Here is a 26,878-nt window from a genome sequence, read left to right on the forward strand (position 1 = left end):
TAAATCTAATCTTCCCATTTGTTCTGGCAGTGTCAGGAAGCCCAAGGGCTTTTCATTATCATTCTACTCCAGTCTCTGTTGCACCCCCCCCACCCCATTCCCCAGGCTGCTGACCACTCCCATCAAGATCTGTTTCCATTCCCATACTGCCCCATCAAGATCTCTTGCCCCACCTGCTTCCCCACCTAGGCCCTCCATTGTCTGATATCTCCTGATAGTCTCCAGCTGTTTCCAGTTTTTGACCCTCCTTGGATTCCCTTCTTGGACTTCTCCTTAAAACCCTTCCTAAACCCTTCCTCCCATCACCCTGGACTACCAGACCACCCCTCCCTCCCCCCACATCCCTCCTATACTCTTTTCTGTATTTAAGTCCCACCTTGCCTCCATGAAGGCGCTCAGATTCAGTCCAGCTCAGACTCTGTCTAGCTGAGATCCTACCTGGCCCGCTTGTGAATACAAGCTTTACAAAAGCTTAGGCTCCTTAAGAAGCAACCCAATTTGGTGAATCTTTAATAAACTTTGTTTTCTTTGGCTTTAAGAAGGCTTGAGTCGAATTCATTCGAGCATGACCCGGACAGTCGGTATTTTGGGGTCCCCCATCACCCCTCAACCTCCTCAGTAACTATGTATAGTCAGGCAGTTGGATCTGTCTGTTGAATTGTGATGTATGTATTGCTTACTGTTAGACATTTTGGAAGAACTGTTTGGTGAGTTAGATTGCTCTGTATTTTCTCTGAAGTTCAGGGTATGGACCTTTTCTGCCTGAATATATTGATTAAAGTGATTGTTACCCCTTCAAAAGTTGCCTTTCCTTTTAGAGAAGCAGATCAAAGAATCTATGATAGCAGGCTCCCCTGTGTATGTGGAGGTGCTTACTGACACATTATGTTGATGAGGATGGGATCTGCATAAATTAAAAGGAAAGTCTGAGATTATGTGGGACTGGTATGATTATCTGTTGTTTCCCTGTTGTGCTGGCTATGATTCTGTGGAGCCCCAGGTGGTGGTGGTGACCAGAGCTGGGGCTTGAGTGGATTTGTCTGGCTCAGGACTGTGCTAGAGAAGTGAAGGTCCTGAAAGTGTATTGTATTCAGAAACAAGACCAGAGCAGTGAAAACTTGGAATGCAGCCCTGGAACCTGAGTGGAAAATTGCCTGCCAAACCACCCAGCAGAAGCAGAGAACGGCCTGTGTGCTGACCTTGGTGAAGTGAGAGGAAGGGGAGCAGAGAGCTTTCAATGCACAGACCCAGGCCAGAACTGGGAGTGGCTGGCTCCTGCTGGAGAAGGAGGAACCCAGGAGCTCAGAGTTCTGCCCTGGGGCAAGATTGGGACTGTGCATCAAGGTATTGATTGTGCTTTTTTGTAGAGTTCTCCCAGGACAGTTTCAGACCCAGGGGGTAGAGGTGCCTATGGTGGATGGGGAGAAGTGCCCTGTATCCCCAAAGACTCCACTTTCTTAGCTTTGTTGCCCAGTTATCCCTGAGGATGTGCAAGCAAGCGGGGTTGGAGCACTGTTAAGACAGACTTGGCTCGTTAGAGCCTGCACCTGAGAGTGCAGGGTGGGGAGGACACACCCCCAAGAGAACTTTGCTTGGACATTTCTGTTTGGGATTGAGGAAGGAGAAGCTGGTTGCTCTTTCTTCAAAGAATGATGCTATGTTTGGCGTATACCTTTGTGTTTCTTTAAAGCCATTTGGCCACTCTGGTAATAAGTTGCTATGTTATATATTCTGCATACGTGAGTTATGTTGTATTTACTTAAGAAATGTTCATGCCTATTTGTTCCAGGATTCATGGTCATTTAGATTGTAAGGGTGGAATGTGAGGCCAAGCAAAGTAGGATCTTTTGCTGTTTTTGTTTTAGTGTAATCAAGAAGTATAATGCCTGTATTTGAATGTGATTAAAGAAGATCTTTCCCACCTATTGATGATCCTGGGAAGATTTGTAGGAGGGTCCACACCTTTTGTTAATAAGGCCTTGGTTCTCAAGGAATATGATAACTTCTGGCTCTAAAAAGTGTATAAAGATTCTGAGATAAGGTTTTACTTTGGGGCTTAGTTTTTGGAAGAAGTTTTATGTGCCAGATGAGACTCTGGGAAGCTGCTAACAGAACAAATAAAAATGCTTTTGATAAAGAACAACACTCATTTCTACCAAAAAAGATTTGAAGATATATGTATGTTTGTTTTCTTAAATTGCCTAAAAGCATGTTTATCTAAAACTATCAGCAAGCATTATTTATAATGGGGATAAGCTAAAAGCTTTCCTAGTAAGATCAGGTGTGAAACAAGGATGCCCACTGTTACTAGTATTATTCAGTATTGTTTTGGAAATTCTAGTAGTAGCTTTAAGAGAAACAAAAAGAAATAGAAGGAATCAAAATAGGGAAGGAGGGGATGAAATGATCTCTTTATGCAGATAATATGATGTCTCTCATGTATCACAAACAAAACTCTGAAAGAGATGAGAGATGCCCCCATAGGTTCTCAAAATGAGATATAGCACCCCCCTGGGGGGTACTGGAAGGTTCAGGTTTGGGGAGCAATGGTAGCCTCGGGTACAACGGGGGGGTGTTGAATAAAAAATAAGTGGGCAGTGGAAGCATAAGGAAAGAAGATAGGAGAAGAAAATTTTGAAAAACTGTTTGTACATGTTTCATCTACTGTGTGACAGGGTTTAAGTTTTAGTGATTATGTTATTTTCCAAATAGTACACAAAATGCAAGTTATTAATGATCAGTGGTCAAGATGGCTGATAGGTCTTAACAAGCAAGCCTTGGCAGGTGAGCATGTTGCATATTGTCTGGAAGTCCAGCATACAGTCGAGGTGATATGTGAGTGTAATGAGTTGTTTACAATATGATATTATAGAGATACTTAACACAAATTTGTGTCACCAAAATTTCAATATAGAAAACACCTCACAAATTTACAATAAGTTATTAAATTTAAGATGAAACTAGAATTTCCTGAAGTTTCAAAATTTAAGAATCAAATTTAAATGGTTGTACTAAATTATATTGTCAGAATTACCTAGGAACCTCTGCATCTGGAACCAGAGAAGCAGAATCCCTATTAGAGCTGTCCTGAGAATAAAGCCTATTGTCCAAGAAAAGATATCTCTGGACCAGGTAACTGTGTGAGACCTCTGAGACTTAGAATGTGTTAATTAAATGGATACTGAGAATGGGTCACTAGGAAACAAGTAGACTTGATGTTAGTTAACAGTGGTGATCTCCTGGTATTGCTTTTGTTTTAAGATGTTTATGTTTAAGTTTTCTTGGTTACTTTGGCGATATGTAAATCTCACTTTTCAGTACTCCATTGTGATCTCTCTAAGTAACTTAAATAGTATTATATTAAATTAAGTAGTTTGATATGTATCTGACTTAATATAATTATGCAATTAATTATTAATTAACAAATTAAAATTTTGTTTGATTTCTGACTCCCCTGTCTCTAGCCTGTTTTGTTCATCTCTGACTATCCACAAGTCAGATATCTGTTCCAGTTGGTTGACAATTGTTAACTAATCAGAGTTAATTGCTAGGGCGTATAAATTTAATGGGTGTTGCCTCAGACATACTGAGACCTGGCAAAGAGTTTAGCTTAAAAAGTCCAAGGTCTTCCACTGTATCTGTGGTCATCTCCAGTTGTCCTGACATCTGGCTTGCCACTGGACTCAGAGGACTCTGGAAGAAAGAGTGAGGTGATGATGTTTCTCAGTCTTGATTCACTTCATTTGCAAGTCAAGACATCACCCTCCTGGTGTCATTTCATTAGTCCTCTTCAAGAACGAAGGACAAACCACAACAACTGTGAGTCCACTGCCATGAGAGAATCTTTGGCATTCAAGAGTGCCACTGACCCCATTTATTAATAAAATGCTAGCATCATTAATCAAATGATTAATTACCCAGAAACTGCATCACTTGAACTTTTTAAACCTTACACAGTCAAGGTAATTGAATTCTTTCTTTCTGGTTGCTTGCAGCATTTTTAAAAATTTTAAACCTGGAAGCTCTGAATTTTCTCTGTAATGCTCTTGGGAGTTTTCGTGTTGAAGTCCTTTTCAGGAGACGAATGGTGATAATACCCATAGGGACAATTTCCTTCTACAGTTCACTCCTAGTCTGTGACCCAGAACTCACTAGTGAGCAACAAAGCTACCCCTCAGTAGCTTTTAGGTTCCTCTGTCCTGGTTTTGAGACCTCTTGTTCTGGTACACAGTGTCTTCCTTTTCTTTTATATTCCATTCAGCTGTTCATGGCTATACTTTGTCACTGGTGTTTGCTGAACTTATTATTTTTTTTTAAATCTCCCTATATCTACATCATATAGATATATGATTCCCTGTACTTTATTCTTGAGTTTTCTGATCAGGACTTGGTCTAGAGCATTTTTTAGATGTTCAGAAGGACAGTGAGTTAGAGACTGAGGCACAGAAGGTGTTAACCAATTATTAACAGGGAGAAAACTCAGGTCTCCAGAATTCCAGCCTCAAACTCATTCCACTAAAGGCTTCTAAGAAACAATTGGAGTTGCCATGATTCAGTTAATAGTTTCTTCAGTATATCTAGCAATGTATTTTCTAAAAAAGAAATTACAGTTATAGTGCACTTAAAAGAAAAAAAAGTACTTTTCCATTCCCTTGCCATTAATTACTAAAGACATATACATGTACATATATACATATGTATGTGTGTATATATACACACATTTTAAGGGAAAAAATCAACTTGTTACAGTTGAGAGAATGGTAAATGATAATCATTTAATTGACTTAGGACAATTTCTGTGGGATAGTACAGGAATTTGTCTAGAAGATCAATTACAGGAATGCATAGTTGTTTTATTGGATTATATAAATTGACATAAAGTAATTTTACACCCTATTGGTTTTCAGAAACACACTATTACATATTGTAATTATATTCAAGGAATAAGAAAGGCAAAAAACCCCACAAAGGCACAACAACTCTGATTTGTAATTTACTTTCTTTTTTTATTAAGTATTATAAGTTTCTAGATAATATTACTACTTATCATAGTAGCATGATCATTAATTCTTTCAGTGGAGTCAAACAAAAAAAAAGACAAGCATAAAATTAAGTTAGCCTCTGTAGGATGTTTGATTAGCACACAGAAATACCACTTAATACCTCAGTGGCCAAACATAATTAATTTTACAAAGGCACTTAAAGTATCCTTGACTGTGGCTATGCCTGAACAAGGTGACTATAGTCATGTTCCCTGTGTAAGTTGTTCCAGGAGTATATATGTCTTAATATGGATTGCACACATAGGTCATCATGAAATGGAGTAAAGCAGGAATATGTCTCCCTACCCAAACATTTTGAGCTCACCTAGTAAGGAGAATTTCCTGTCAGAAGCAAGTTTTAATTCAATAGTTCTAAAATCGTGTATTGCAAATACTATCAATTGAAGGAACTACTAGATTTTGTGGGGGGTGGAAATGTGGAGGGAGTGTGTAGATAGAATGAAAAGAATCAAGTATTCTGGGAAATGAAGAAAAAAGAAGACTCCACAACACAGGGTGGACATAAAAGGACCTGGGCACCTCATTTTGCATGTCTGATTCTTCTACAGTAAATGTTTGATTAAAGTTTTACGTGTGCAGTGCATAGCCCGTTCCGTTTGACGTCTTTGCATCTTCCTCTCCCTGCCACCCTACCTCATGCATATATACAAACTAGTTTATTGGTGTTTGCACACTTATATTAAAATTTTCTATCTACAAACACATACACCTATGTAGTATATATATAAATTATACTATTCTTTCCCTTCTAACTTCTCTCAAGATTCCAATTTCTTTGTGTCCATTCTGGAATATGTTACTGTAGTACCATTGTCTCTCTCTGGAATCCTCTGGGCTTAGCATTTCATCAGGTTAAATTTCTGGGGTCTTGCAACATTATTAGAGACGTTTGTTAGAGAGATTTTGGTATCCATTTTCTCTCTGTTTTAATGTCTTTCTTGCTGTTTTATCTGTTTGTGCTTATTTTTAAACTGCATTTGTTTGCTCTTGATACCTTTGAGCTTTTAGCATTTGCCCTTTCTTTTCACTTTCTAACTATCTGCCTTGGTGAATTTATCCTTGTGACTGGACTGGGGAAATCACTTTTCACCGTCCTTGGTCCTTGATCCCAAGTAACTTCTGAGAGGACGGGATTGACCCCAGTTGAATGCCAGTCCCTTGTCTTTAACTCTTCTTACAGTCCCTAATTACCAACCTATGCTCCAGTTTCTTTTGTCCTTTAATCTTCTGGATAATAAAGTCAGTAGCTGATATTCTCTATAGGCTCTGTGGAGGGCACAGTGTATTCTCTGGCCTTGCAGTTCCCTGTCCCAGGTAGCTGCTCCAGGCAAAAGGGAAGCACAGTTACTCTACATTCTTTTGCTGGTGGCTGTACAAAGTTGAGGTCTTCTACTTTCTGCAACATTATGTGGGCATGGTGTATGTATGAAGAAACTGCATCAAGAAGGAAATTCCTAAGTGAGAGGCAAAGCACAAGGACGTAAGATTTTTCATTGTTATTTCCTAAAGCTATTACCTTGTTGAGCTTCTTGCTTTCTGGTTCTTTGGAAATAATTGTCATTGCTTTACCTTTGGTGCATAATTCCCTTTTGACTTTATGTTTCTATCTTTCAGAGTTAGTGAGGTTTGGAGAAAATGTCTCATCCTATTTCTTGTTCTTCACATGACTTGAAAGGAAGAAATAATGTTATTTTAAATAGTGAATTAAAACCAAATCATAGACATAATTATATTTAATAGAATAATAAAACATGTAGTAGGCTACAGTCAGGCTTTTAAACACAATAATGGAGTGAGCAGGCCTTCAAATACAGTTAGAATTTCTAGGTGTAAAATCCTTTGGCTGTGGAGCAGATAAGATTACAAGTCGCTTGGAAAGGGATTCTCTGCACTACTAACCCTTGTCAGTTGGATATCTAGAGCACAAAGTTATCTTTATTTCATGCGTAATTGAAAATTTTGCACTGCTGAATAATATCTGGAAGTCCCATAGTCACATAAAAATTCCAGTGACAGGGCCTTCAGGCTTCCAGGACTCCTCGTACCTGGTGAATTCTCCATACTGCACAGTCTGCACTTGCCTACGTTATGGTATCTCTGTGAAAAGAAATGACACAAATGGCCAAATGACAATGCTCATCATGACCAGTACCAGAACTGTCAATATGTACTCTTGTTCTGTGTTTGACAGTAATAAGCCTCTAAATTAAGTATATCTTTTATTCCACTTGCTTTTGTGAGTTCAGCCATAGACAATGTTCAGGGTTCTGGGTGAGATCCTACTAACACCCTTCCCAAGACATATACCCAAATCTGCAGGAAGCAGTCAAAGAAAATTGTAAAAGAGAGGTTTCTATATCTGAACACCCATACAAATAAATGAGAAGTAAAGGTGACTAATGAATTAAGGATCCAAATTCAACTAACAGAAAATTAAAACACTGACAAATTAAGAATGACAAAATAAGTAAAGAATAGTTGGAAATATCGCGACTTTGAAAAATTGAATAAGATATTTAAAATTAGAAATGAAAAGACTACTGAAATAATAAACAAGACCATAGATGTTTGTTGAAGCAACAAATAAAAAAAGAAATGTAAAAATGATTCACTGATTTAATTGCAGAAGAGAGAGGAAAACCTAATTGTCAATATAAAATATTGTGAAGGATTTCATAACAAATGGAGAGAAAGTAAAGAAAATTATCATAAATCCAATTATGTCAGAGCACACAATGCATTTATACAGTCCAAATGAGATTCATATAAAAATGCACAGATAAGTCAGAACTAGAAAAAAAAATGATTACAATTAAACATAGTAATAAAATAATAGTCATGCAATTCTATTGATAGATGGAGAAAAGGCCATTAATAAATTAGAGCACTCATTTATATTAAGTATCCTCCAAATCATATGAATAAATGGCTTTTACTGTTAGAATTATCTTTCCAAAACAAAATAATACAATTATTTTTCATGGAACAACACAAAATTATTTCCTAAATAGATTATAGGTGAAGTAACAATGCTATTCGTTCTACACTGCTTTTTAACACAGAATAAGAAATGCTAGCTGAAGTCATAAGACAAGAAAAATAAATGTCTGGGAGAGATAATAGAAGTAGAGACAGAGATAGATAAATATAAAGGATAGAGGTCTAGCTCTGAATGTAGGCCTCTAATGAATTAAGTGGATTATCTGCGGAGAATTGATGGAAAATCTCTTTCTCTAGAGCTATATCATCTTTACACAGAAATATAAATTTGTGAATTCATATTACATATAATCTTTTAAATGTCAATTCATGAAACATAGAACTAATGCTGGAAAGGATTTTTATTTTTAAAACCTATCAATTTTTAAACTAAAAACTTGGCTCTTACCTCATTTTCACTGGGTTTGCATTTCCCTAGCCATCGTAAATCATGTAAACTAATTAAATAATTCAGCCATAGATGAGAAGCAAGCTGCATTCTGCTGTCAAAATGCATCTTTTTAATAACTATTCTCTTGGTAATGATATATAGCTAAAAATCAGAGAATACCATCATCCCAGAGGAATCCAAATTATAGGTGACCAAAAGGCAATGTAACAACACAGTGGGGGTAAGTTGGCAGAGCTTATCAACAAGGCTGATTTACATAAAAGAGTAGGCATAAAAAAATCATGGACACATTATGGTGAGGAATAATAAAAGTATAGGCCTATGATTCCACTAGATCTGTGAAATGGCTTCCAGGACAGTGGTTAGATTTCCCATGAAGGATTTATGCAAACAAATGGATAAAAATATCAGAAAAGGAGGAGGCATGGATGGGTTGCTATCTGCACTGTTAGAGGAAGGAATGAAATCACACACTGACAGAATTATTAATTTGGCATCACTCTTTCATACTTTATGAAATGGTCATTTCTGCTATGTAGTGATAGATGCATCACATTTCTGATTTTAAGATATCTGCAGGTTAATAGCATGTGAGGGCAGGAAGTCATTTTAAAAAGATTTAAATATTTACGTAGAGCAAAATTATGGTATTTTAAATATAATTAATGTCTCATCCTGGTTTTAGCTTTTTTGAAGAAATTTTGAAAGTGGTCATCAGAGAATTAGATTACGAATAGATCTATATGTGCAGTGAATGGCACATTTCACAGAGTAGAATCTGCAGTCCCTATCAGCTTATTAAGATGGTTCTTTATATGAAATCAACCAAGGGGGCAGTTTTCAGGACAATCAGATGACAGAAAAGTGAAGTACTTGGAGGGACAGACAATGGAACCCTGTAGACATTCTTTAACTGGGGTTAGTTGACGAACAATGTGTTGAGCCTGAGGCTTGTGTGTGTGTAGACTATGAGAGCATTCACAAAGTCCTGTCAACTGTTGGTTATACTACCATTAGCTGGGTGCTACCAGGGGAGTTTAGAGATGAAAAAAGAGTGGAGACATTGTAAGTGCAAAATGTCCAAAGGGCTTGCCAGCAGCCATTTGTTCCACATTTTGCATGTGGCATCATCAGTGTTCTGAGGTATGGAGTGTGTAGCATCACACAGCATATGGTCTTTCCAGAATTAGAAATTCAGCCAGCAAAGCACTGTGGCTCTGAGGAGCAATTTGGGTGTGACTAAGAGAATCTCAGTGTAGTTATAGCTAAGATACAGATTAATTCAACAATACTGTCACATCTGGACACAAACTTGGTGGACTAGTGCTATATAAGAACCTAGTCAAATTGTGGACCTGATCACTCTTCTTCTACACACAAACCAAAAGAGAGTGGTATCAAAGGATTGCAACCCCATCTGTTCACAGTTTGTCTTGCCATATCTCTAAATAAATATCCCTTTGTAAAAGGTAACTAATGTTAAGTGGTTCCAGTGTACTAGGGTGCTAGTCAATGGACTCCTAAAAATGTCATGAAAGTCACCCGACAACTGTTTGGATCAGTATAAAATTATTATTTTGTTCATGATACCATAACAGTAGACTATTCTTTAAGTTGCCATATTAAATTCTTGGTTGTCTGTATGATAAATTGGACAATTGTAAATGAAAGCTCCTTGGGAATAACATTGGTTTCATTCTTTATGTTAGAATCTCCAGTACTGAGGATATTGTCAAGAGCAAAAGTAGGTACTCAATAAATGCTTGTTAATGGATTAACTGGTGAATATAATATTTCCCTGGAATATCCAAACAAACTATTTGCTTTGTAACTTGATGTTAATGCATCAACATCAGGCTTTACAATATTTATCCCATTAGGAAATTCATCAGGCAATCAAACTGGAGGATAGACTTGTGTTTTTTCCAGAAAATTTCCTACGGACATAAATTTAATTTTTTAAACAAAGTACATGCCCATTGAAATAATTTAGTTTAATGAGAATTAAAGTATATTTGATACTCCAAAGTTGATTCTTTTGTTTATTTTTAAATTTTATTATTCATTGTTAACATTCTTTTAAAAATTCAAGTTTCAAATTCTTACCTTTCCTCCCATCCCTTGTCACACACTGAGAAGACAAGCAAAATTATATATATATATATATATATATATATATATATATATATATATGTATATATATATATATATATATATATATATATATATACATATATATATAAATAAACTCATGCAAGATTTCCATATTAGCCATGTTGCAAAAAAAAAGCAAGAAAATGTACTTCATTTTGCACTCAGAGTTCATCAAGTTATCTCCCTGGAGATGGATAGCTTTTTTTTTCATCAAATGTCCCTTGCAATTTGAAACAAATTATTGTATTGATTAAAGTAGCCAAGTCTTTCAAAGATTATTATCATCACAATATTGCTGCTACTGTGTACAACAATCTTCCCAGTTCTTCTTACTTCATTTTGCATTGATCCTTTTTGATTTTGCCATTATTTTATCCTGAAAATAGCATGCTTATCACTGCTTATAGTGCAATGATATTCCATCACTATCATGTGCCACAACTTGTTCAGTCATTGCCCCACTAATGAGCATCCCTTCAATTTCCAATTCTTTGCCACAACAAAAACAGCATATATATGTATATATATATATATATATATATAAACACACACATATATACATGTTTATATGCATATATGTATGTATGTGTGTATGTATATATGGTTGTACATAATAGTTCTTTTCCTTTTTCTATTATCTCCTTGGAGCATAGACCTAGTACTGGCATTCCTGGGTCAAAGGTTTTGCAAAGTTGGATAGCCCTTTGTGCATAGTTCATCATTGTTCTCCTGAATAGTTGGACCAGTTCACACTCCATCAAGGATTTATTTTGTACTTTTCATTTGTTATGTATTACTGTTTTCTTTCCACTGGTCCCAGATGGCTCTGGAGAGAAAGTGAGCTTGGTGGTTTGCATAGTTATTCCTCATTTAAATCCAACTCACTTTCAAGTCATGGCATCACCTTCCTGATGTCATAGTTCTTTTTGAGAATGAAGGATAAACAATGACATTATGTACCTATTTTTCCTCATGTACTCCAGCATTCATCATTTCTGATAGGTATGAGGTGATACCTCAGAATTGTTTTAATTTTGCATTTTTCCAATCAGTAATCCTTTAGAGCATTTTAAAATGACTAAATAACTTTGATTTCTTCTTCTGAAAATTGCCTATTCATATCTTTTGAGTTTATCAATCATAGAATGGCTTTTATTTTTTATAAATTTGACCTGATTGACTAGACATTTGAGAAATGAGGTTTTTTATCAAAGGAACTTGCTGTAAAAATGTTTGATGTTACTTCATTATCTATGTTACCTTTAAAAAATATAGTTTCCTGGATTGTCTCTTTTAACCATGTCTATTCTGATGTTTGCTTTGTCTTAGGTTGCTACATCTACTTCTGTATATATGTCTCTTGTAGCCAACATATTAAATATGAAAGATTTTCCATTTAGATTACCATTACACCTTTACATATCCCTGAATTTTTATTCCCTTCTACTTTTATTTCTCTATTGGGTAAGATAGATTTCTACACCCAAATGGATATGTATGTATGTATACATACACATATGCATATATATATGTATATACAAACATACACATATATACACGTGTATATGTACATACACATATGTGTGTGTATTTTTTCCCTTTCCTCTTTGAGCAAATTTTAGTGAGAATGGAGTTCAAGCATGTCCCACTACCCCTTCCATTTTTCCCTTCCAGTCTCTTTTATTTGAGTTTTTCCCATTCTGCCCTTCCCTCCCCTCTTCTTTCAGTATCCCTTTTTCTCACCTTTGATTTTTCTTTTTCTCATTTTTGGAGATCATCTCAACATAATCATCATACACTCTAGTCCTCTGTCCATGTAGACTCCTTCTAACTCCTATAATAATGATAGAATTCTTAGGAGTTACATGTACTGCCTTCCCATAAAGAAATGTAAATAAATTAACTTTATTGAGTTTCATGATTACTCTGTCATATTTGGCTTTTTATACTTCTATTGAGTCTTCTCTTTGAATGTCAGATTTTCTGTTCAACTCTGGTCTTTTCATCAGAAATGATTAAGTCCTCCATTTCATTGAATATCTGTTTTCCTTCCTGAAGGATTACACTCACTTTTGCTTGATAAGTAATATTTTGTTGTAATCCTAGCTCCTTGGCAGTCCAGAATATGTTGCAAAACCTCCATTCCTTTTATATTGGAGATACTAAAACTTGTGTGATCCTGACACTAGCTCCACAATATTTGAATTGTTTCTTTCTGGTTGCTTACAATTTTTTCTTCCTGACCTGAGATCTCTGGAATTTGGCTATAATATTTTGGTTAGTTTTCATTTTTTTATCTCTTTCAGGATATGATGAGTAGATCCTTTCACTTTCTATTTCCCCTCTTGATCTAAGGTTCTGGGGCATTATTCCTTTCTTATTTTTTGAAATATGAGGTCTAGTCTCTTTGTTAGGTCATGCTTTTGGGTAGTCCAATAATTCTTAGATTTGCTCTACTGGATCCATTTTCCAAATCAGTTGTTTTCCCAGTGAGATATTTCATATTTTCTTCTATTTTTCATTCCTTTGACTTTATTAGATTATTTTGTGATGCCTCATGGAATCATTAGCTTCCTCTTGCTCAGTTCTGTATTTTAAGAAAATGATTTCTTCAGTGAGCTTTTGTACTTATTTTTCTACTTCTCCATTTCTTCTTTTTGAATAGTTCTTTATTCCCTGAGTTTTTTTACCTCTTTTCCTTTGTCCTATTCTGCTTTGCAAGGAGTTCTTTTTTAAATGAATTTTTGTGTCTCTTTTACCATTAGAGCAATTCTGTTTTTTGAGGTGTTAAATAATTTTAGGCCTCTTTTACTAGCTGCCAATTCTCTGTGCATGATTTTCTGGTATCTCTCATTTATTTTCCCAGTTTTTCCTTTAAAATTAATTACTTTCTTTAACTCTTCCAGGAATTTCTGTTGGGCTTACATCCAATTAGCGTATCTTTTTGAAGCATTTATTTTAAATGTTTTTTTACATTGTTGTCTTCTTTTGAGTTTATATTTTGGTCTTCCCTGACACCACAGTAACTTTTATGGTCAAGATTTTCTTTTGGATAATTTTTTCCAGCCTATTTCTTGACTTGGAACTTATCTTAAAATTGACCTCTGCTCACCTGGGAAAGGGGAGATACTGCCCCAAACCTTAGGCCTTTCTCGTTGCTTTTTTTTTTCAGAGATAGTTCTGGGAGCATACAAGTTGTCAATGTTTCCAAGATGGTGTGAACTGGAGAGGGTTGTGGTCATTCCTCTTCTGCTCTGTGCCAGAAAAGTCTTTGCCTGTTGTCTGAAGAAGAGTGCTCTTATCTACTCTGGAACTGTCACCCAGAATTGCTTATGGACAATAGAGCTGCCAATCAACATCACCTGCACCCTATGTTTTGTAATCTCTTTATGACCAGTTAGCTGACCCCCCTTTCCATTTCTTGGCCAAGAGCTTTCACAGCTGCTGCTACTGCTCTTTTAGCTACCTCCAAAGTCCACCTCAGCTGCTGCCTCAATGGGGACTCTGAGTTGGCTCTTGTACTGTTGTCACAGGCTTCTCCTGCTGTCTTCTTAAATTGTCTTGGGCTGGAAAAATGTCTCACTCAGACTTTTTTGTTGGCGCTGCAGCTCCAAAGTTTGATTTCAAAAGTTATTTTAAAGTTGTTTGGAGGGGAATGTTAGGGGAGTTCAGCTGAGTTGCTGCCTCTCCTCTGCCAACTTGGCTCCATCTTTCTGAATTGATCCTTTATCTAGAGTGACATTGCTAAATTTATGAACTGCTAAATCGACTTGCTCAGTTAAATGGCAAGGTTTTCTTTAGGCCACATTCTCATCTTGAATTACATTACTCCAGAGTTAAATTGACGTTAGTGCTTCCTTTAAATTCAGAGAGAACATTGCACTATGGGGAAACCAAAGAATTCCTTCCTTATACTTAACTTGTAATTGTTACAATGTTTATACTAATGAAATGGAATGTAATTGACTACTCCCAAATAAATTCAAAATCTGTTCCTTTTAAAGTGAATCTGTTACATTATATAGAATTCTCTCTTCCAAGTAATGACATAGCCTTCTTAATGAAAATTTAGATTAAAATTCAATTGAAATAATTTCTCCTACCAAAAATCCTCATGGTTGAGCTACATTATTTATTGAGCCTATAATTGTTCAACATGTCTTTGTACATGATTAAAGACCACTATCAAATACTTCTTAAACTTTCTTTTAGTGAGATAAAGAATCCCTAGTTCCTTCCATTGATCAGTGTATGGCATCATTTCCAGAGCCCTGAAGACGCTTAAGTTTATCAGTGCCTTTTAAAAATGCCATGCCCAGAACTGAACTCAATCTACCAAATATGTTCTGACTAGGGAAGAGAATAGAAAAGACACTCTTATTTTTGGACACTTTACTTAATTGGTTCAAAATAGTTTGGAATAGATCCTTTGGCTCCTATATCACATGGTTGTCTCATATTAAACTTAATTCTCTAAACTCTCAAATTCTTTTACACATGACTATAACATAACTATATCTCTTCTCTCCTGTTTATGTACTGATGATTTTTGAAAAGGTTGAGATTTTTCATTAATCTCCATTAATTTTTAACTTATTGACACTGACTTGACATTCCAAGATGTTAATAATTTTTGAATGATATTTCTGTTATGCAAAATAAGCCATCCTCCCCAACCTTCTCTTATTTGTTGGAGTTAGGTGTCCTGGGTTGGAATCCAGTCTCTATGACTTTAAAACACTGGAGTACTACCTTAAGAGAGTTATTTGATTTTCTTTTTATAGTTTTCTCATTTGTGAAATGAAAGAGTTTGGAATAGAAAATTTCTAAAGTTTCTTTTATTTCTAAATCCTATGTAAATATGATTCAAGTCATTGCTAAAAACGTTGAACAAACAGTGCCATTCACAGATCTCTGGTGTGCTTCTTTGGATGTTTCCTTCCAGTATACCAGTAGTAACCAGTTTTTGGATAATCATTCAACCAACATAGCATCTATCTGAATATACTTTGTTACAGGTCAGATATTACCATTAGATATACAAAGATAATATTAGAGACTTTATAAATCACCCTGTTGGTTTTTCAACATTTTTTCTAGTAAAAAAAATGAATCTATGACATCCTTCTGATTATAATTCTTATGATTCTGTTAAGAAGAGAATTTAGGGTAGTCAGCAATATTCTATTACTTGCTGAGTTTTAGTGATCACTATTCTCATTTCAAATAAAAACTCTTTGCATTAATAATACAAATTGGAATGCTTACAATAATTGCAGTTAATCAAAGAAATCTGTAGTTTGAAATATCATCCCCCAACTCCAAATTAGTGTAATATTCCTGAAAAATATTTTTCTCAATTTTTTTTTTAAAGATCACTTTTAAGTGGGTTGGCAATCAAATTATCAAGTTTTTTCATTGCTAAAAGTTGTAGTTCATTAGGTTTGATGATTTGAAATTAATAAGGACAGTTAGATTCTCCCTTAGTATTTTCTTCTTTGCTTCATTTCCTATGAACAATTTCATCCTTTCCAAATGCAGATCATTCTGTTTAGTAGAGAAGAGGAAGCAAATAGTTGAATAACTCTGTCTTTTCTCATCAACCTATCTTCCACAAGCAACGTTCCTGAATCTCTCCTTACTATTTTTTTATACATAAAAAAATATTCCCACACTGACTTATGATTATTAATAGTTGATAACATCACCAAATTGAACTGATTCTGAATTTTATCATTCTTTACAATATTGGTATAATACTGAGCCACTTTTTTGTATTCATTCACATTTACTTAATGTAACTTCTGACTACTGTACACATTTTTTTTCTTTTCAGATAGAAGTTGAGCACTGAGATTTCAGTGAATCTATTGGGGTCCCTCTAGATATCTCCCCAGTTTCTGGCTTCCAAGGACTAGTTTGTATAGTCAGTATTTTATTCCTAAGACTATCTCCATCTTTTTCTGCTTCACTTCTGTGGAATTTTAAATCTTGTTATCATACATGTCTATTTTCTGAACCCTTACAAATCTATGCTCTTTTTTTAATTATTAAATTTCCTTATTTTTTTTGTTTCATTTTAAATTCTGAATTGGCTCTCTCTCCTTCCATGCCCACCCAGAGAACATCACCATTTCACACACACACACACACACACACACACACACACACACACACACACACTTTTGTAAAACCATACTATGCATACATCTGTTTTTCAATGCTTTCTCTAGAAGTGGTTAGCATCATCCTTCATAGGTCTTTTGTAATTGATCTGAGTATTTTTAATACACAGAATAACTTAGTTGTTTACAGTTATTCTTTGAACAATATTGCTGTTATCATATACAAGGTTCTCCTCATTCTGCTCACTTCACTCTTCATTATTTCATGAAAGTTCTTTCATGTTGCTTTTCCCTAAAATGAACCTGCTTGTCATTACTTATAACACAGTATAATTTCATCACAACCATATACACAGCTTGTTTAGCCATTCCCCAATTGATGGGCTATAAATGTTTTAGAACATAAAGGTACCTTTCTTTTTTTTCCTGATTACTTAATTGTGGTATTGCAGGGTCAAAATGTATACGATTTTATAACTCTTTAGACAAAATTCTATATTGTTCTCCAAAATGGCTGAATTAGTTCACAGTTCCACCAAGACTGCATTAGTGTCCCAAAATTTCCATAACCTCTTCAATATTTGTCCTTTTCCCTCCTACAATTTTAGTCAATTTGATAAGTGTAAGACTATATTTCAAAGTTGTTTTAATTTGCATTTATCTAACCAATAATGATTTAGAATATTTTTATATGACTATAGTTTCATTTCTTGATTAGAAAACTGCTTATTCATATTTTTGACCATTTGTCAATTGGAGAATTATTCATGTTTTTATAAATTTGACCAAACTCTTTATAAATTTGGATGTGAGACTTTGAGAAGCTGTCTATAAAATTTTATCCAGTTTTCTGCTTTCCTTCTCATATTGCTCACACCAGTTTTATTTGTACAAATCCTTTTTAAATCTGATGTGATCAAAATTATCCATTTTGTGCCTCTGTGTTCTACATCTCATATTTATTCATAAATTATTTTTCTCTTCATATGTCTGATAGGTAATATATTCCATGCTCTTGTAATTTACCTATGATATTTCCCTTTATGTCCAGGTCATGTGAATTATGATCCCACAAGCTTAAATTTTATATTTGTCAAACACAAGGTCTTTTTAATGTAAAAGCTGTTAAATATTGTAAATCCTGATTACAGCTCTATAATGATTAAATTATTTCTTTCTAGTTGCTTATAGTATTTTCTCCTTGACCTGGAGGTTTTGGAATTTAGTTATAATTTTCCTGTGAGTTTTCAGCTTGGGATCTCTTTCAGGTGACTATGGATGGTTTTGTGTTGTTTTCAATTTCTATTTTAGCCTCTATTTCTAAAACTTTGGGAATTTTTTCTTAATATCTTAAAATATAGTGTCTAGACTTTTTCTTATTATAACTTTTAGGTAGTCCTAGAGTTCTTTTCTTTCCTCCATCTTTTCCAGATCAGTTGTTTTTCTGTTATGATTTTTCACATTCTCTCCTATTTTTTTATTCTTTTGATTTTGTTTTATTATTTCTTGCTGTCTGATAAAGTCATTAGCTTCCCCTTACCCAATTTTAATTTTTTTACAGCTATTTTCTTCCATAAATTTTTTGGCTCTCTTCATCCCCCACACACATTTACAGTCTGGTTCTGTATCTGGTCAGTGCACTTGTTCCCCAGGTCCAGAAAAAAATGAGAGCTCTGCAAACTTCCCTTGATCAGTCATCTGACCCCACTCTGTCCTAGGGAGAAAGTTCTTTAAGCTGAGGCTGCTGCCAACATAGCTCTTCCCAAGAGTTGTTGTTTGTTGATTCAGCTGTATATTCTTTGAGGTATTTGCACTTCAATCATTCCAGACCATGGTGAAGACTGGGGAAGCCGCTCTTTCCTAGCATCCTTTCCAGCTGTCTTAGGATGAACAAATGATTTACCCTGACTTTTAATTATTTCTCCCTCTCTAAATTAACTATGAGACATTTTTTTCTTAATGGTATTTTTTCAATTACATGTAAAAAGAGTTTTAAGCATTCATTTTTGTTAGATTTTGAGTTTGAAATTTTTCTCCTTCCCTCTCCAAGATAACAATCAGTGTGGTATAGATTATATATACATAAATAATCTTAAACATACTTCCACATTAGTCACATTGTGAAAGAATGAGAACAAAAAGAAAAAAATAGGAAAGAAAAACCAAAAAAATCCAACAAAGATGAAAATAATATGCTACAGTATACATTCAGATTCCATAAGTTTTTCTTTTGATGTGGTTAGCATTTTCCATCACAAGTCTTGCAATTGACTTGTATCATTGAATTGCTGAGAAAAACTATATCTATCATAGATGGTCATCTCACAATGTTGCTATTACTGTATATAATGCTCTGGTTCTGCTTTCTTCTCTCAGCATCAGTTCATTTAAGACTTTCCAGTTTTTTTCTGAAATCTGCCTGTTCGTTGTTTCTTATTGAACAATAATATTCCATTACATTCATGTACCACAACTTACTTTGTCATTCTCCATTTAATAGGAATACCCTCAATTTCCAATTCTTTGCTGCCACAAAAAGAGCTGCTACAAATATTTTTATATGTCTTTTCCCTTTTTCCCATTTTTAATGATCTTTTTGAGACACAGACCTAAGAATGCTATTTCTTGATCAAAATTTTTATGGCCCTTTGGGCATAGTTCCAAATTACTGAGGTGCTATTTTAAATTATTTGTGGAGGAATTTGAAGAGCAAGGTAATTTCCTGCTTTATTCTGCCATCTTCTCAGAAAATTTTTCTCTAAAACCATAATGTGTGTGCCAATTATGACCAGTCTCATTTGCCATCTTTAGCACAAACTCAAAGACACATAAATCTACATTGCTCTTGATCGTTATTTAATCTTCTTCCCCAGATTATTATGATTTTGTTTAGGGAAAAAGTGGATCTTTATTGTTCCTCTGTTATCTTCTATTTTTTGAGGAATGAAAATATCAGTTACAAACAATAAGATTTCATCAGAAGTACCACTTTTAGTAGAAATAAAAGTCAAGTGTCTTGGTAGTTTAGGGTTCTGATAATATATTATGTCCCTACATGAGTTTAATGAGTTGTTTCTGATCTCATTATTTATTTCCTTCCTCTGAATGAATGATATATAACGAATTACAAACATAATGTGTTCTTTTTCTGTCACCATTTATATTTACCCAGATATTCTGTACCAAACTTTGCTTTTTAATTTCATTATTTTATTCACATGAATATGGACAAAAGATCTTCACCATACCTTTTATTTAACATTTTGCTTTTTAACAAGATCTTCCTTGTCACAACTTTATCTCATGCAAGAGTTGCATCTTATCAAATCTCAGTAATACCTACATCAAATTGACTTCCTAATAAAATACTGCTCATTACTAACTATATTTGCATGGAACTCTTTTTTTAAAACATAAAATACAAGGACTTTTTTTATAGAAATGTTTTTTAGCAGGCAGGTCATGTAAGAAGATATCAAAGATCACATTTTTTAAGTACTTCCTTCATCACCTATAATTGTTTCTGCACATACATAACTTTCTTTGAGTGAAAGCTCTTAGGTAATTGTTAAATGTGCTTTACAAAGAAAGTCACATCATGGTAACTAATCCTTTGCTTTTATTTTTAATAAACATTCTAATATTTTGTACATCTACTAGTCTTTCCTTTCCTTCTCACTATTTCCAATCTGGAGTATTAAGTGTAAATTCTAATTACATAAGTAACAGTAGATGGAAAATGTTGCGAAGGAAATACATTTGTGCTTGAGATATGTATTGAACTTGAGAAAGAATGCCTTTCTTCTCTGTCCTGTCTATAATTTCAAGCTAATTGAGGATAAAAATTTGCACATCACTTTTGATTAACGTCAGAAAATATTGCAAATATCCTATGGACACTTTGGCTATTGCAGTCTCATGCTTCAGTGAACCATTTCCAGAGGAGCTAGAAGTCTGGCAAGATTACATGTGTCCAATCCACCCCTTGTTGCAAAATTATGCTTTCATCATTTTGAGGAATTAAAGACCTATAAAAGTGTAATAAAACCCTATGCCTAGAAATACTACTCTCAAATTGATGTGAATCAGTACATTAAGACTTCTTATAATTTAATTAAAAACAGTGTCTTTAATATATTGTTAATATTGAAAGAAAGTGAGTACTTTAGCTTAATTATAGTAATGAAAACAATATGGAATGAGTCGTATACCTAGACTTCAAAACTATGATCGATAAGGCCACTTTCACACTATAACAATTATGCAGTTAATAGTCTTAATGTAATCCTAGACATTTTGATTATGGCTAGGTTTATAATGAAGTAATTATCCGCTTAGCTGTTCTAGTGTGAACGTAGGTATAGTGATTTTCACAACTGTCTTGAAAAGTTTCTAAACATAGAAGATAAATCCAAATTATGATGTTACAATCTCCATGGAGCCAAAAAAAGAAGATATTACTTCTGAGTGAGACTACTGAAAGTTTTAAAATAGAATATATTGCATACTTTAAGAAAACAGGGTCATGAAGAGACACGCTAAAATCTGACTAGCTATCAAACCAAGAAATCCTTTGTGAAGAAGATTCTTTTCAAATTCAGATGCTTTCTGTATTACTAAAACTCTAAAGAAGGGAACAGAATCCATTCATATCATATAGAAACACCAAATAAAATTTTTACTGGACTTTATATGATCAATAAACAGGTTCTGAAAATAGTGGTTATACAAGCTAAATGTTCTTATTTGCTTGGTGCTTTCTAAGCTACTTGCTTGTTGTTCACCAATCAACAGAATATAAATTGTGTGCTAGAAAGAACACAATAGATGTAATTTTAATAATGATGGTTGGATGTAAGTATTCAATTCTATTTAACAGATATTTTATTTACCAAGTGCTGACTGTGTGTGAGACATGTTGCTAAGACTCAGACATATAAAAATATAAAACTCAGTTTCTTCCCTTGAAGAACTTAGATCATAATAATGAGTTCACATATGCACATGCACACACATACACATACATACACAATAGTCAGATTATGAAGAAAAAGGAGAGGTCTAATGTGCTATAAAAGTTTTGAGAGAGAAGACATTTAGGAAAGGAGATGAGTGGAGCTATTAAACAAGCATCTCGTAATCTTAGCTCTGAAGCAAGTGAGTTCTACAGGGAAAGATGTGGATAGAAGGAATTCTAGGCAAAAGGACAGCTTGTTCATAGTGATGGGAAATTCATAGAAAAAGAATGGGAGCTCCTATTTGCTTAGCTTGGCTTTATTATTGAACTCCTGAACCCACCCCAAGAAAGCTAATAATGATTAGTATTTATAAAATGCATTAAGATTTGTTGTTTGGTTATTTCAATAACTACTCTTCATTACTCCATGTGGGGTTTCTTAGCAAAGATACTGGAATGGTTTGCCATTTCCTTCTTCAGCTCATTTTACAGATGAAGAAACTGAGCAAACTAGGTGAAGTGACTTGTCCACTATCACAGTGCTAGTAAGTGTTTGAGGCCAGATTTAAATTCAGATCTTCCTGACTTCAAGCCAGACATTCTATCTACTGTGCTACTCAGCTAAGAGATGTATACTTTGAAATCAAATTTTGGCAGGGTTAGAACTAGCTACAGACAGCTGGAACTATACTCCAGCTGATAGCATCCATCTTAAAGAGTATGATTCTTCCCTCTACAGGGGATATCTTTCCCTTCTTCCTTTAATGACAGTCTTTAATGACAACTACCAGACCAGAACACTTCCTCTGTCTGCTGTGAGTTATTACCTTCAGGATTGTAGGACCAACATATCCTTGCCTGAGTGCTTTTCTATCATCTCAAAGTAGATTATGCTTCTCTAACCTTTTCTCCTCCTCCTCCTCCTCCTCCTCCTCCTCCTCCTCCTCCTCCTCCTCCTCCTCCTCCTCCTCCTCCTGCTTCTCCTCCTCCTCCTCCTACCCCCATAACTTTGGAGAAAATACTTGGTCTAGGTATATCCTCTCAGATAAGTAGAGTATCAGATCCATCCCTTCCTTTCAAAACTCATGCTTAAATTAACCCTCTAGTAGTCACTATCCTTCCCTGCCCCTTCCTTTATAATCTCTAAAAACTTTTCTCTGTTGTGGTGCAGTGGAATGATTGCTATGTTTAGAGTAAGAGAATCTCAGATTGAATCCAGTCCTTGCCACTGACTCTGAAGCTACATTCACCTATCTGGGCTTGATTTTCCTAATTTATACGATGATGAGGATGGACTAGATGACTTTCAGGTCCCTTTTAACCATAAATCTTCAATATATTCCTAAATTTCTTTCTTTTAGATTCCTTTGTATTTCTGACATTAATTAAAATCTAACTTTCTCCTGAAGATATCACATCTCTGTGACCATCTTCATGGGGTCCCAAGGGCACACTCTGGTTGCCCTTCACCCTGTCACAGAACCAGATGGAGGAGCTGGCATACTCTTTGTTCCCCAATATCCATTTAAGACTGACCCTTCCCTCTGCTACCATCAGTCACCTCTTCTCAGTTAAAGTTCACTCCATTCTACTTATAATTTAGTGCTGTCTTCTAAAGACTCTCAGATTGTAACACATCATCTTCAGTAAAATTGAGCAACTGGTACATAGTCTTCTTATTAGCTTTGATCAATGTATCAAAACATTGACCTCTTGCTTTCTTAACTTACACAAACCTCTGACCTGTCTCCCCAGTTCACTTCAACTAGAAATAATATTGATAATTTTTAATTCTCTGCCTTTCATTCACTTCCTTTAACCACCTGAATTTGCTTCAAGTGCAAAAAATTTTAATTGTAACTCAATAATAACCTTATATATTGAATCTGACGTTATTTTTTTGCCGATTACTTTTGTCGTCATTTATATTGCAACATACATGTTTTATATTGGTCTTTTGGTTCAACTTTCTTGATTGATTTAGGTCTTCTCATGTTTCTCAGAATTCTTTGCATCTTTTCTTCATTACATTGAGACTTCAGGAAGTCTGAGATTTCATCCATGTGGGTATTCCTTCCAGCTTTGCACATCATAGCTCATCCATGCCTTCTCATATTGTGTGATCAAGCCTTTACATTTTTTGATATTGGGTGAATACGAATGGAACATGTGGGCACATCTTTCTCACTATGTGATTCGTTTTACACTCCTTTTCAATAATAAATATTTATGTTGATATCTTTTATGTTACTTCTGTGCATTTATTCATTATTCATGAAAGGGTAAAACCACTGTACAGAAAGTCTGGTAAGAAATTTAATTAAGCAAAATCTTTCTGGTAGCATTTAAGGATGAAAATGGAAGGACAGCAAGGGAAAGAAAACATGGAAATGGTGGTTACAAGTTTCATTATGAAGTCAGGAAGGGATCAATTCTCAAAGCATCTGGAGCAACATAAAATTTCAAACTCTAGGAGGGGCAGGTAGTGAGGAGGAAAATATCCAAGATTATTAATGTCGGGAATAGCTGAACATCAGCAACTACCAACTTATATACGTATTTCCCATCTATACAAAACCTCTATAAGACTCTAGAGATTAAAATATATATGAATTGAGAATATTCTTAGGAAGATATTGGTAAGGCACAAACAGGCTTTTGTAACCACTATTAAACAGACCATAGGCTTACCTTTTCATATCTGACTCAATAGTGTAGACAGTATATGACCCCACTGTGCTTATTACTTGCTAATTATAAAAAAAGTGTATTTGATTTGGCTTAACAAAACACCACTTTAAAAGGCCCCTTTTATAAAATGTCTCAAATATACATCAAAATTACTCAAGATTGCTTAAATTTATGGCAATATACTTCTATTAACCCTTCCCATAATAAACATAAGGTTACCTTTAACAAAAGGAGAAAATTTTATTTATTATTTGGTCAGGGAGGATCCTTCAAGAAAGTATGACACTATTTTGCTAAAAGCAATTAAAAATCCAGAGGTGGGAGGAGCTTTCCTTTATATGATTAAGCTTCACATCATCATTCAAATTTGATACATACTCCATCACATTCAAATAATCAACAAAATAATTAAAGAACAAATAGATATAACGCTTCATTTAAGACTTCTCTCCATATTCAGACTGACCAGATCATTAATGGGCAGTTGTTCTTTGGGTCAAATCATTCAGTTGATTCTAAATCCACTTGAGTTATCTACTAGGAAGCATAAGAAAGTTGAAAAATTCTTTGCTGAAGTTCAGGTAAACTAAGTCTATGAAATTTCTCTTATTTGTGTGTGTAGCAAACTTGTCAAAAACTAAAATGAGATTAGTGGCAAGTGATTTCTATAGGATAAATCACCTTGCTTCACATTGCTGCAATGTGATTATTTGGTAATCATGGCATCTCTTCGAAAATCTCATAAATTAATATATTCTAGGAGTTTGGCAGAAATCTACAGCAAGTCCAATACCATGTATTATTTTATGCTTCAACCATTTGTCTCCCCCTTTGGAGAATTATGACAACTTTAGTCACTTTTCTATCCTTTCCTTTTCTGCATGATTATTCAAGGATTACCAATGATGGTCACAGTCATGTATATCATTTAAGAATGCAAGGATATAATTCACCCTGGTGAATTGAGCTCAGTGAAAGTCCTTAGGCACGTACTTATCTTTAAACTCAAAGAATACTGAAATGATCAAATGAGTTTATGCTTTCATGGTATTCTCTCCAATAACGCAGAACACAAAGTTTCTATAGCTGCCCATCTTATGTTATTCTTATCCATATCTTCTTGTGTTTGTGTGTTCATTTCCTCTCATTCTTTTTACCTTGTAAGGATAAGAAGATAAGCAGCTAAAGCAAAATGAGGTTTTAGTTCTGCCTTCTCTCTGCTATATACTGTCATAACCGTTTTGATCTCTGAACAGAGTACTTTCCTTTTCTATAATCTTCTTGGATTAAATTGAGCTGAGAAAGTCCCCAATTTTGGTAATTTTCATTAATTTCCCACCTCAACTAAATCAGAGCTTTAGTGTACCTGAAGGCATTCTTCCTAGAATATGCCATTTGCTTACATACATTCATCCTTCCTTACCTAATCTTGCTTCCATTTTCTACACATGCCTTTTTAAAATGCAGATTGATTGATGATTTGCTTATGCATTGACAAGCTGTTTTTACAATCACCAACTTTCTTCAGTATTAGAGTTATTTAATACTGGGATATTAAAATTATATTATTGAGAGATTTTCATAACTTTGGACTGATTTTCCCAGTAGAATTTTGGCCATAAGATCATCTAAAATTCACTGACATAGAATTCACTAATAAGCACATTATTAGATTAATTCTGTAACAGAAAGATTTTCGTATGAAAATTCTAGGCAAATGAGTCAAAACTTTCTAAAATCATACCTATGCCTAGGAGCATTAGGGTAATATAAAGGGGAAGAATAGGTGCAGCATTTTAAAGTATGTATGAATTTATTAATATCAAAATAAATTCCTTATGATACAACAATAAAATATTTGCATCAGAATGGAATTTTGTAGTTGTTCACACTTCTGGATACCATAGTTCCTTACTTTCAATTCTTTTATTTAAAATTATGTAGACATGCAGACATATAAATGTATACCTATACACATATGTAATTCCAGCATTTCTAGGATCCTTATTTCAAGTATGTTAGTAGATCTATCCATGTAGTATGCAATTTCCTACCATCACCATCATTATATTTACATGGTAGCATAATTTCTATCCCCACTCCAGTCAGTTGAATTTCTTCAATTTTATTTTTGTAGTCAGTCAATAAACATTTATTAAATTCTTACTATGTGCCAGATGCTCTAATAAGCATTGAGAGGAATATACACCATAGCTAGAGGCATATTAAAAATATTTCCAGTTAGCATATGCTAAAGTTCATATTAAATTTTAATAGCTCTTTATAAAATTGACATGATATAGATATGTAAGTATATACTATATATGTATATATACATTCATAAACACACATCTGTACATATGTGTATATGCACATGCATATATATAGCAAAATTTCAAATCCTTGTGTATATTGTTTTATTGGCACTATTCCATTTAGTCTTCTTCTTTTCATATAAACCTTCCAGTACTTCTCTGAATCACTCACTGTCACTTTT

General features: G+C 34.5%; 1 long non-coding RNA gene across 1 annotated transcript in view; it reads left to right on the plus strand.

Moving 5' to 3' along the window:
- The first annotated feature begins 1,089 nt into the window (after nucleotides 1–1,089).
- Nucleotides 1,090–26,878, plus strand: part of LOC140512796 (uncharacterized) — a 201,601-nt gene continuing 175,812 nt past the window's right edge. The window contains exon 1 of the long non-coding RNA XR_011969920.1: nucleotides 1,090–1,344. This is a non-coding gene — a long non-coding RNA (uncharacterized lncRNA). The remainder of the gene's footprint in view (nucleotides 1,345–26,878) is intronic.

The sequence above is a fragment of the Notamacropus eugenii genome, chromosome 6 (genome assembly GCF_028372415.1).
Source record: "Notamacropus eugenii isolate mMacEug1 chromosome 6, mMacEug1.pri_v2, whole genome shotgun sequence".
Lineage (NCBI taxonomy): Eukaryota > Metazoa > Chordata > Mammalia > Diprotodontia > Macropodidae > Notamacropus > Notamacropus eugenii.